The sequence below is a fragment of the Panthera onca genome, chromosome B2, assembly GCF_046562875.1.
Source record: "Panthera onca isolate mPanOnc1 chromosome B2, mPanOnc1 haplotype 2, whole genome shotgun sequence".
NCBI classification, from domain to species: Eukaryota; Metazoa; Chordata; class Mammalia; order Carnivora; family Felidae; genus Panthera; species Panthera onca.
The window spans coordinates 41558715-41570570 of NC_138343.1; the positions used below are offsets into that span (position 1 = coordinate 41558715).

Sequence of the window (11856 nt, forward strand, 5' to 3'; positions counted from 1 at the left end):
TAAAAAAACCCCCTTTTTTTTAGGGCATTTATTTTTTGAGAGAGAGAGAGAGAGCAGGGGAGGGGCAGAGAGAATCCTAAGCAGGCTCTGCACTGTCAGCTCAGAGCTCGATGTGGGGCTCGAACCCATGAGGTCATGTCCTGAGCTGAAATCAAGAGTCAGACACTCAACTGACTGAGCCACAGGCACCCCCAGGAGAAATTAATTTTAATAATATATTTTACTTAACCCCAACATATCTAAAAACATCATTCAAACATTTAATCAATATAAAAATTATTAAGGAGAGATTTCACTTTTGTGTGGTACAAAATCTCTGAATCTGCTGTGTATTTTGTTCTTATCACACACCTCAGATGGGAACAGCCACATTTCAAGGGCTCAATATACACATGTGGCTAGTGGCTACCATTTTGGACCACATGGCTCTAAAATTTACTTTCTCTTTTGTCTGCCTCCCCCCTGACCCCCTGCCCCCCGCCACTCCCACTGGAATGCAGGCCACTCGAGGGCAGAGACTTTTGTCTGTTTTGTTCATCATTGTACCTCCAGCACCTAGAACAGTGCCTGGAACATAATTCATCCTCAGTTAACGTTTTTCAAGTGACTGCAAAACTGAGGCCTGGTGACTGAAGGTTTCATACCAAGGCTGTGGAGGTGAGTGAGGCCAGCAATGGTGGGGGTGGTTGGTGGAGGGGCTGACAGGTAGAGACGTGAACAGGGCTGGGCAAGGAGGGGACTCAGAGTAGGTGGTAGGGATTAGGGTCAGAGGCCTGTTGGTCAATGCCAGGCACTGTTTCCTCCTTTTAGCCACCCTGGAGATGGGGCTCATTATTTCTGCTTGGCAGATGGGAAGCAGGAGGCTCAGAGAAGGTAAATAACATGCCCGAATTTATGCACAGCCAGTAAATGGTCAAGCCAGAATTTAAACCAGCTTTCCTGACTCCAATTCTAGTGCTCTTTCCACCACACCATGGTTGCCCCAGGCTAAGGCAGAGCATCAACAAATAAAAATGAATCGTCTAGACTGAATACAAACAGCCAGAAGAAAAGTGGGACAGGGGGAGGATGTGGTGGTGGCCAAACCCAGGCTGAAATCCAGAGTTCCCCAAGTGTGGTAAGGCAAGGCAAGGCAAGAGATGTCTCTAGGGGCTGGGGCTTGTCATTGGAAGATCCGAAACCTAAGCACGAAAGAAATTGCAACATGCAGCCTTGGAGGAGAGAAGCAGTCTTTAAATAGACTATGGGGAAAAGAAGGATAAAATGAAAATACTGCATCCCCCAGTTGTATAAGACCTGCTCATCCCCCACCCCAGAGGAAGACCCAGTGCCAAGCTACCCCTGCTCATCTCCCCCTCGGGATTCACACCCTCCCCTCTGGCCTGACCACTTTTTTCCCTGGACATATACACTGCTCCTTCTCAACTCTGATCTGCTCAGCCTGAGTCCCTTTTCCTTTTTCCTAAGCAGCGACAGACCCTGGCCATAGCCCCAAAGGCCTTTGGAGTACTTGCTTCTCCTAGGAACCGCCAGCCTACCCACTTCCCTCCTGCAAGGAAGCTGGGTAGATTTATACAGACCTTGGTGATTCTGCATCAGTTTCATGTTAAGACCATTATGGTGGCCTGTGTGCAAACATGGCTGCCAACTGTTCTTCCCATCCCTGTGCACACGTGTCGCCCCTCCCATCAAGAAGTAGAGTCTATTTTCCTCCTTTGAATCTGGGCTGGCCGTATGACTTGCTTTGACTAGGAGGATGTGCCAAAAGAGCTGTTCTTGGACTTTTAGCCCTAGACTTTCAGGGACATTACAGTTTCCATTTTGTCCTCTTGGAAGGCAGCCGCCATGTTGTAAGGAAGCCCAACTACCATGTTGGAGAGAAAGGCCATGCAGAGAGACAGAGAGAGGCTGAGGCAGGAATGCTTCCCAGCTATTCCAACCACCCCAGGCTGAGGCACCAGACATATGAGCGAGGTCATTTTGGATTCTCTAGGCTTAAGGGAGCTGCTCTTGCCAACAACCATCTGTTGCCCAAATGTACACAGTTGTGAACAAATACATGGACTGTTGCTGTTTCAAGCTGTGAAGTTTTGGGATGGGTGTTACCTAGCGATTATAAATCATCCAACTAAACCATCACATCCTAGTGCTTGGACCTTTGTCCGTTCCTATCCATAGGGTTTTATTGGTATGTGTGATGGTCTCAGTGGGTAGAGCGAGGTTCAAGAAAGGAGGGATGTAGATATAACAGAATCAGAGACCAGGGGTCTGCCCTGGTAGGAAGTCTGGTGGAAAGAGTCAGGACAAGTGCTGCCCCAGGCAGGACAAAGTATTGTCCAATTTTGGGGGTGAGGAGAGCAAGTCAGTTCTAATGAGATCTCACTGGGAGAAAGTGGGCCTCATCTACAGCATGAGGGGAGAGGCTAGAGGATAAGAAGAACAGGCTGAGAGAGAAGCATGAGGAATTTGAAGGAAAAACCTGTGGCATCTTTTCCTTCCCTTCCCTCCTTTCTCCCTCCCATCCTCAAGCATTTATGGAATACCAGGCATATGTGCTGTGCCTGGTATAGAATGACCTCTCTTTCACTAGGGGTGGCTTTAGCATAACACCGGCCTAGAGATGGGGGGTGGAGGAGGTGATCCTTGAGAGGCCCTGCAGAGCTGGACTCAGAATTGTTGGGAGAGAGACAACTCAGCCACATCCACGGGACACCATCCATCAGGACTCGGGGAATAGGGGAGGGGAGGGAAAGAATCAGTAAATATTTATAATATTTATAATCTTCCTGGAAAGGGAAAATGCAAGGCAAAGATAGGACCTGGCTGAGCATCTGCAGAGGAAGGGATGGAAGCCAATCGGAAGGGGGAAGAGCTCCAACGGCGGGAAGCAGTCGTTCAATGGCAAAGGAACCATCAGGCCTAGGAGCCTATGGAAGGAGGGTGGGGCCTGGGTCTCCTCAGGACAAGAGGGCTGAGATCTGAAACAGATTTTAAAAGGTCATTTTTGCCTTTTTTTTTTTTTTTAAGTTTATTTATTTATTTTGAGACAGAGAGAGAGGAAGGGAGGGAGGGAGAGCACAAATGGGGGAGGTGCAGGGAGAGAGAGAGAGAGAGAGAGAGAATCCCAAGCAGGCTCCATGCTGTCAGTGCAGAACCCGACCCCGGCTCAAACTCACGAGACTGTGAGATCATGACCTGAGGTAAAATCAAGAGTTGGACACTCAACCGACTGAGCCATCCCGGTGCCCCGGTTGTACTTGCCTTTGATGGTGGCGGGGTGGAAGGGGGGTAGCTTATTAATGAAAGAAGTAAAGTACTGCCCTCAGGTAGCTCCCAGTCTGAGGGGGTGACATGGCCCTTGCCCTCGGGTTGCGCCCTGTCCTCACAGACCTTCTGGTCTCAGGGAGGAGACAGAAGCCCTTCCAGCAGACGTTTCGTTGTCGATTAAGATGGAAACCACTCTCAAGAAGGCACTCCCTTGCCTTCATCTGGCCTGGTAGATGTTTGGAATCACCGGGTATCCGTGTCTGAGGAGCTCTTTTCAGGGCCCGCACCCTTCTCCTTCTCTCTTCTCCCAACACACATTTACAGTCCCGCAAGTCTTCTCTTCCCATTTGTTAAGAGGCGAGCATAGCTCACCAGCCTGGGCCCTGACACACATTCCCTGTCAGCCTCTGGGTCTGGCTCCAAGTGGGACAGAAGCCAGCATGTGTCCTCCTCCTGGGGTCCTGCTTGTCTCCTCTGCTGGGGAGGTCTGAGAACCCCATTCACCACCTCCTCAGGCTGCAGGGAGACAGTGTCCCTGTTCCCCACCCTGTTTACAGCTATGCCATCATCGTAGGACTGGAAGTCTCTTGAGGCAACGGAGTGATGGTCTGTGAGGCCCTGCCTGGTGCCTCTGCAGAGCCATCTGGGTTGCCCTGAGCCCCACCAAGACTTTGGACAGATCTAGGTTAGAATCCTGTGTCTGCCTGGCTAAATTTCTTCTCTGGGCCTTAACTTTCTCTTCTCTAAGATGGGGACAATCACACCAGCATTGTGAGGTGGTGTTGATGTGTGAAAACTAATATAGTGCCTGGTACGTAGGTTGCGCTCAAAGCCGGTCTTTCTAATTATGCTGTTATGTCTAGTCCCCACGTCAATGCCCTTTTCTTCTCTGAGTTCCTACTTTGGTATAATTTGGTTGTTTTTCTCCCTCCTCACTTTTAAAATTTTAAACTGAAATCCCATAGCTGGGGTTTATACCGATCTTTGTTAAGTTTAGGGCCTTCCTCTCTCACTGAGGAGTGAGGCAAGCCAGGGCAGATTCAGCCCAGAGCCCAGGAGTGGGGAAGCTGGGTTGTCCTGAGGGGAGGGAGGGTGTGGAGAGAGACATCCTGGCCAGGGATGATGCCCTGTGGCTCCGAACCCAGGGCCAGGCACAAGGTGGGCGTGCCATCAGTATTTGAGAAATTAATGAGCCAATGAACAGGACCAGAGCACAAGGCTATTCTCGCCCTGTCCCCCCAAACACACCAAGAGCCTCCAGTCTGAAAGAGGACGCCTTGTGTCCACCCTTCTCTACACAGCTGGGCTTTGGGCAGAAAACCTGGAGGCCTGAGGCAGGGCTGCCTGGGCCGGCCGCTCTCAAACCGTTCCCAGCTTACATCTGAGGGGTCCACAGTGGAGGAGGCTCTCGGGGGTCCATCTCAGAAGCACCCCAAGATTACAGTCCTGTTGTTCCAGGATCTTTGGGGGACAAGGTTTGTGGTACAGGTATGAGGGAAGATCTCTGGGATTGGGGCAGGGAGAGGAAGGCTTTCCCTGGGACTCTCAGAGCTGGAAGCTTCCATTTCCCAAGGAGGCCGCAGGAGGATGTCTTCTGGGGAAATATTCAGGGAGAGGGTTCGAGGCTCTTTTTGCCTCTGACAAAGGAACCTGCATCCCTACTCTAGTTCCCTCTGCTCCCTTCCCTTAGGCTTCCCTCCCAGCGAATCCACCCTTACTCCCCTTTATCCGGCTTGAGAAAGGGAGAGGGTGGCTGGGCCTGCATTTAGGGCGTGCTGAAGCTAGGATCGGTGGGGGAAGGCCTTCCGCTGGCAGGACACCCTCGAGGCATCCTCTCACCCAGGGCTAGACAGGTCTTCCTCCACACAAGCACATCCACAGGCTCGCACACATGCAAGTGTGACAGGGGTCACCCCTCCCAGTCACGGGGCGGCCGCCTGGTTGGGTAAGGGCTCCCAGGGCAGGGGCTGTGAGGCCCAGCTGAGGGATCTGGCTTCTCAGGATGAGCCCCTGTGGGGCTGGGGGGTGGAGGGGGGGGTGCTGACCTGGCTCTAATTCTGTGACCCAGAGCTGTCCTGTGGGAGCGACTGACTATTCTGCAATAGTCACCTCATGGATATTAATAACCCTCTATCTGGCAGCCACAGAATTGATAACGCCTGGTCACTTCTGGTCCTGCCTGGCTTGACTGCCTGGGTTCAAAACCCAGCTGCTAATTCTGGGTCCCCGCTGTCCAAAACCCAAACCTAAAACATAGCTCCAACCCTGACAGCCTCTAAATCGTGTCACAGGGCAAAATTACCTTTTCGAGCCTTAGTCGTTGTCTGTTAAACAGGTACCATGACTTGGGGCGCCTGGGTGGCTCAGTCGGTTGGGCTTCCGACTTCGGCTCAGGTCATGATCTCACGGTTCGTGAGTTCGAGCCCCATGTCGGGCTCTGTGCTGACAGCTCAGAGCCTGGAGCCTGCTTTGGATTCTGTGTCTCCTTTCTCTCTGACCCTCCCCCATTCATGCTCTGTCTCAAAAAGAAATAAACATTAAATAAAAATTAAAAAACAAAAACCGGTACCATTACACCTAAGGATCAGAGAACTGTGATCCCTGGGGGAAGGGTGAGTGACTGGCATGTTGTGAGTGCCCAGAAAAGGTCGTCAGTTGTCACTATCGTGACTGGGCACAGGGTGGTGGGAAGAGAGCATTGGGATCCAACAGAGCCTGGCTCCGCTTTTCCCATCAGTAGCATTTTCTGGCTATCTGACCCCGGGCAAGTCACTGACCTCTCTGGGCCTCATTGTCTCTACCTGTGAAATGGGCACGATACTACCTTTCTCCCAGGTGTTAATGTGGATTAAGTTAGATAAGGGAATATAAAGTGATTACCACTTAAGGGGGGGCTCAATAAATATAGTACTTGTTGAATGAAAGAATGAACATGAATCACATCGCTCTGTCAGGGTCCCGAAGGGGTGGGACAGATTCTCCGTCATCAGCCCGGGTGCTCCCTGAGGAAGGGGGTGCAACTTCTGGGCTTGCTTCCTTGAGGCTCATCTACAGAACCCAACGAGGCTCAGCATTTCAGATGATTTATTCCCTTGGTCCGTATGGAATGCGGAAACAGCCCGTGTAGAAACCCACAAGGGAAGACAGAAACAGCTTTTCCTTTCCTCTTAGTAACGGGGGACAAGCAGGTCCTGGGACCCAGCCCTTAGCTCTGCTCCCGGGCCTGGGAGAGGGGATGTTTGTGCCCGCAGAGGTTATGAGAGCATCAGGGCATGCCTTCCTGGTGAGGCCAGTGGGCTCACCCCCTTTCCTTCTGGCTGTGGCCGCTTCAGCCACACCCTTGGCACTGCCCAACTCTAGCGGCCATACTAAAAGCCCAAACTGTGGGGGAGGGAGGCGTGTTGGGGGCTGCAGGGAGGAAGGAGGGCAGAAGAGACATGAGCGGGGGCGGGGGGGGGGGGCGGGGGGAAGAGCTCGGCTTGATGCTGGTAAAACCCTCCCCCAGGCCCCATGACTTCAGAGAAACTGCCCACAGATGCCGGTGGTGTGCCTGGCCCAGCCGTTGGTTTGTGCCTAAAAGGAAGTTTCCCCGAAGACTCTCTTATCTCAACCGGCCTGGTGCAGCTGCCGAGAAGGAACGAAGGAAATAATTTGCTCCCTGGCCCATCACCACATGCCCACTCCAAAGGCTCTTCCTGGCTTTCTGCGTCCCCGCCACACTTCTGAGGGAAGGAGGGGAGGCGGCTACTCAAGCTGGGGGTGTTTACGGGTCTGAGGGCTGCCTGCTGGCGGCTGAGAAGGTTCTAAGGGAGTCTCGTTTCTGCCCCACCCCCCACTCCCGCCGAACAGTACCGGGTACCTGGAGACCTCAGCTTCTCCTGCTGTCCGTTAGTCCTACATGGGCCTCCTGGTCAGCCTGGCCCTTTCATGCCACGTCAGTCCTGGACGTGGGGTTGCCCGACACAGCAAATAAAAACACAGGACGCTCAGTTAAATATTCATTGTCTGAAATTCAAATCTAACCGAGCATCAGTCTGGCAACCCTACCTGAAAGGAGTGGCTGGAAACTTCCCCCTAGGTGATTCCTTCAGGTGCTTTGATGTTTCTCTCCTTCCTCCTCATCCTTCTTGTGGCTTTGCCAGTGAGGTTCCCGGTGTAGACACTGCATTTGGGTCCCTGTTCTGGAGATGTCCATAATTTCTGCCTGCAGAAAGCCATGTGAAACAAATCAGGAGCTGTCTGAGGGCAGAGGCAGGGTCTCCCTCCTCAGACTAGGGGCTCCCTGAGAGGGAGGGGCTTTGTGTCACCACTCCCCGCACCCCGCCCCCCAGCCCCATCATACTGGGAGCCTCTGTTTCTCCTCCCCATCATGATTGGGACCATTCTCTGGAGGAACTGAAACTGACCCCCAGGCCTGACCCTTTCCGTAGGCTCAATAGAGTCTTGAGTGCTGGGGCCTGGGGGAGTCCTAGCAGAGCCCGTTACTCAGCAAACCTCCATCTCCTCTCTTCTGATGGTCCGCCAGTGGTAATCCTCTCCCCCGGCCTTGTTTTTGCAGGCAGTGGTCTCAAGAAATCCCCAGGATCTGTAAGCTTACAGTGGAAATTCTGCTGTGGGAGCCTACTGAGCTCTGGCTGGGGCCAGGTCACAGACCAGCCCTGCAACCTTGGGCAGGCTCTGGTTCCTCTTAGGGTCTCAATGTCTCTACAGGTACAATGGCAAGGTATCTAGCCTGCTGACCTTGGAGTAGTGTTTTCCAAACTGCAAACTGTGATCTGTCGGTGGGACATGAGGTCATTTTAGTGGTTTGGAACCAGTATTATGCTTTTTCTTAAATCTGAAAGAGAATAGAGGCTGTGTGGCTCAGTAGGTTAAGCATCTGGCTCTTGATTTCGGCTCAGGTCATGATTTCGAGTTTCATGAGACTGAGCCCCACATTGGGCTCTGTGTTGACAGCACAGAATCTGCTTGGGATTCTCTCTCTCTCTTCTCTCTCTCTCTCTCTCTACCTCCCCTCCCCCGTGCTCCCCCCGCCCCCATCTTTCAAAATAAATAAATTTAAGAAAAAAGAATTAAAAAAATGCAGACAGGCTTGCACACAGTAAGGATAGATATTGTTTGTTGAAACTCTTGAAATATGTGTGTTCGTATGTGTTCAGGGGTCGCAGTGTAGGATGTATTTTTTCACGTGGGTTATGGTAAAACAAAATGTCAGGAAGACGGTACCTTAGAAGGTATTGTGACAGAAGGTGGCAAGGGCAGTTGGAGACCCTGAAGTGGGTGTCTGCTACTTTTCTACCTCCTGGGTGCCAGATTGGTTGGCCACCCCCTCTCTGGGCTCTCTTTCACTCTCCTGGGCGGCCATCGTCCTGCTGGCGTCTGTGGGCCCAGACCCATGCTCCCCAGAGACCAGGTCATCTCCCGGCTGAGAGCCCTCAGGGGCCTGATCTGGTCCCCTGGCCAATGCCACAGAAGAAGGTACTGGGATCCTTAGTCTGCCCAGCTGCCTGTCTCTGCCCAACAGTAATACTGTATTGGGAAACCGAAGCTCTGGCCAAATGGAGAAACACTGCTCCCTCCCTAGCTTTCCCAACTTCCCTCCACCCTACCAGGCCTAACACTCATTAACCCCTTCCTGGGGACTGGGGGAGGGGCCTTCTTCAGGGGTGGTGGGGTCTGTGTGGGTGGACAGGACAGAGAGAGTGAGGGCCTGGGGACCCTCTGCTGTGCTGACAAATCTCTGGCTTTCTGAAACTCACGGCTGTCTTTCCTCTGGGGAATAATATCCAGGTGTGACCCATATTCTGGGGGAGAATTTGAGGATGAAACAGGAGGAAGTTGGGAAAGACCTGGCAGATTGCTAGGATGTTATATCCCTGCTTGCCTCTATCTCTGCGGGCGCTGTCATCCTGGGGTCCAACTCACCTAGGGTAAAACAGGCAGAACGGGAATAGACCCTGGAGTTGGGTCAGGCTCAGTCAAGGAGGGGAAGATTTGGTTTGGGGAAAAAAAAAAAGGTAAAACCAAAAGCTCTTAACCTGTGGGCTTTCAGTTTGAGGGAAAGAACAATCTTGTCTCAGGTCACCAGTCTGAGGGAAGGGATACAGTCCTTCCCTCAGGGAACCCCAGTCTTAGGGGGAGACACAGCCCTGCCTTCAAGGAGCCCCAGTCTGAGGGAGGAGACACAGCCCTGCCTTCAAGGAGCCCCAGTCTGAGGGGGAGACACAGCCCTGCCCTCAAGGAGCCCCAGTTTGACGGGGAGACCTAGCCCTGCCCTCAGGGAAGCCCATTTTGAGGGGGAGGCCTGTGGAAGTCTATCTCCTTGATCCTTCTCCTTAGGATGGTGGCTACAGCAGGGCCCTGGAGGCTCTGAGCTGGCTGGTTTGACAAAGAGTATGGCAGGGCATTACTATCCTTTTCCCTGCAGTGTTTGCCTGTAGCCTTAGGAGGGGTGTGGTCTGGAGAATGCCAGGGAAGATTCCTTTCCCTCGGCCATACCCACCATCACCCTGCTAGCTCTCCCCATCACTGGCGGACTACAGGTCTGAAACAACTTCGTTAAATCCCTCCTTAGATTTAGGGCTAGAAGGGATGTTGGAGGTCGGTGAGTCCCAGATCAGAGGAGGAAACTGAGGCCTAAAAAAGGGAATGAATGCTTCCTGAGGTCATACAAGGAAGTAACTGCAGACCCTAACTCCCCGGCATGTGCTCTGGGCTAGATGGAGACTCTGGGGGATGTGGGTCCACTCAGCACATGCGTGAGTGGGAAGACACTGTGACCGTGTGTGTGTGTGTGTGTGTGTGTGTGTGTGTGTGCGTGTGAAGGAGGAAGGGGTCCAGTACAAGCTGCTCCGGGTCCTCTGTGAGCAGATGGGGGTCCTCCGTGAGGGGTCTGGCTATCTCTGTCTCGGGGCAGGGAGGGCAGGGACAGGCCTGTACCAGGGACACTGGACAGGTCTTATACATACCATCCCCATGCCAAGGCCACCCGGCCCAACCCTCTTGGGACCGAGGGCAGAGGCCAATGAGTCACAGATGACTCAGGTGCTGGAGGCCACAGCCACGCGTGGCACATGATAGCCGAGAAGAGCTGGGCCTGTTCCTGGAGAGATTGGTGACCTGGGAGGCTGACACTGTGAGTCTCCTTTCCTAGAGGACACCCAGTCAGAGCTTTGAGGCTGGAGGCTGGGCCCCTGTGGTGGGGCTCTCCTTTCCCCCTGCATCTTTGATCCACTGGCCGCCCAAGCGGTCCTCTAGGGGGACAGAGGCGGAACTGTACCGAGCTCTCCCTGCTCCCCCCGAGGTATAGGGTTAGGGGTGCTCTTAATGGGAGAGAGTTTTCCCCGCCCCTGTGGAACCGGCACTCAGCGGCGCCCTGCCCTGCCCTGCCCCTGCCCTTAGACGGTGTCAGAAACTCCACAGCCTTGACCCGCCGCTTGATCCTAAGGCCTGGGCCACAGGATGAGACAGTGTGGGGCATAGACAGCATCCCGGGTTTGGGGAGGAGCAGACTGGGGATGGGAAGTCTCGGCCTGGCAGGGCATGCCCCAGGGTCTCTGTCCACCTGAGACACCCTCCTGATTACAGGGTGAGCAGCCACGACCAGACACTGTAATCTGCCATCCTCCCTCCCGCCAAGGGCCTGTGGCAGCCTTTCCGAGTGCTTTTTTCCAACTGTTTCTTAAGAACTCTGGGAAGGGGGAAGCCCTCATCCCCATGGGGTGAGGCCAAAGATAAAAAGAGGTGAGGAGAAGGAGGAGGGAGATGAGGAGAGAGGGAGGGTCAGCGAGGGGGTGGGGGAGGAAAGAGGGAGGGAGGGAGAGAGGGCGAGGAGCAGAAAGGAGGGGTGAAGGGAGAAGAGAGAGGTGCAGTTCGACAGCAGAAGGCTTTCTCGGGTTGACAGATTGAGGCGGGAGGGGGGTGGGGTGGGGAAGGGAGGATGTCCATTCTCTGTCCCTCAGACCCCGGCATAGATGCTCTTCCTTGGAGAGACCCACTCACCTCATGGCCTCAAGCAGCAGCCTCCTCCGCCATCACTTTCTACAATTACACCCTTTAGCGAGGAAAGGGTGGCTCAGATCTTGTCACTTTGGAGCTCAAATCCCTGCGGCAGCTCCTCATTTCCCTCAGAGTAAAGCCCTCACGTGGCCCTCAAGCACCTCCATGATCCCTTCCGGGACTGGCTGCCTCTCTGATTTCCATTTCCAGCTCCTCCCCTTCCATTGCTTTAACCCCACTGGCCTCCTTACTGTCCTTCAATCAGATCCAACCTGCTCCTGCACCAGGACCGCTGCACGACCTTTCTCCTCTGCCTGGAATGTTTTTCTCCAGATATCTCCAGGACTTACTCCCTCACCGTCTTTCAGGGTTTTGCTCAAACAGCACCTTCAAAATGAATCCTCTCCTGAGCCACCTGTTTAAAATGGCAACATTACCCACCCCACCCCCCATCTCTTACCTTACCCTTTTGCCTAAACGTTGATCCCTTCCTAATGCTCTCACATTATAAAACGCACTTATTTGTTATGTGCACTGTGTGTTATTGGTCTCCCCGCAGCCAACTAGAATTTAAGTTCCATGAGGGCAAGT

General features: G+C 53.3%; 1 long non-coding RNA gene across 1 annotated transcript; it reads right to left on the reverse strand.

Moving 5' to 3' along the window:
• Positions 1-3100: 3100 nt before the first annotated feature.
• On the reverse strand, positions 3101-11641 carry LOC132667120 (uncharacterized). Its single transcript, XR_013555637.2, has 4 exons — positions 11269-11641; positions 8008-8104; positions 7315-7471; positions 3101-7208 (listed from the first exon to the last, which is right to left on the reverse strand). It is a non-coding gene; the product is annotated as an uncharacterized LOC132667120 (long non-coding RNA).
• Between the last annotated feature and the right edge of the window lie 215 nt (positions 11642-11856).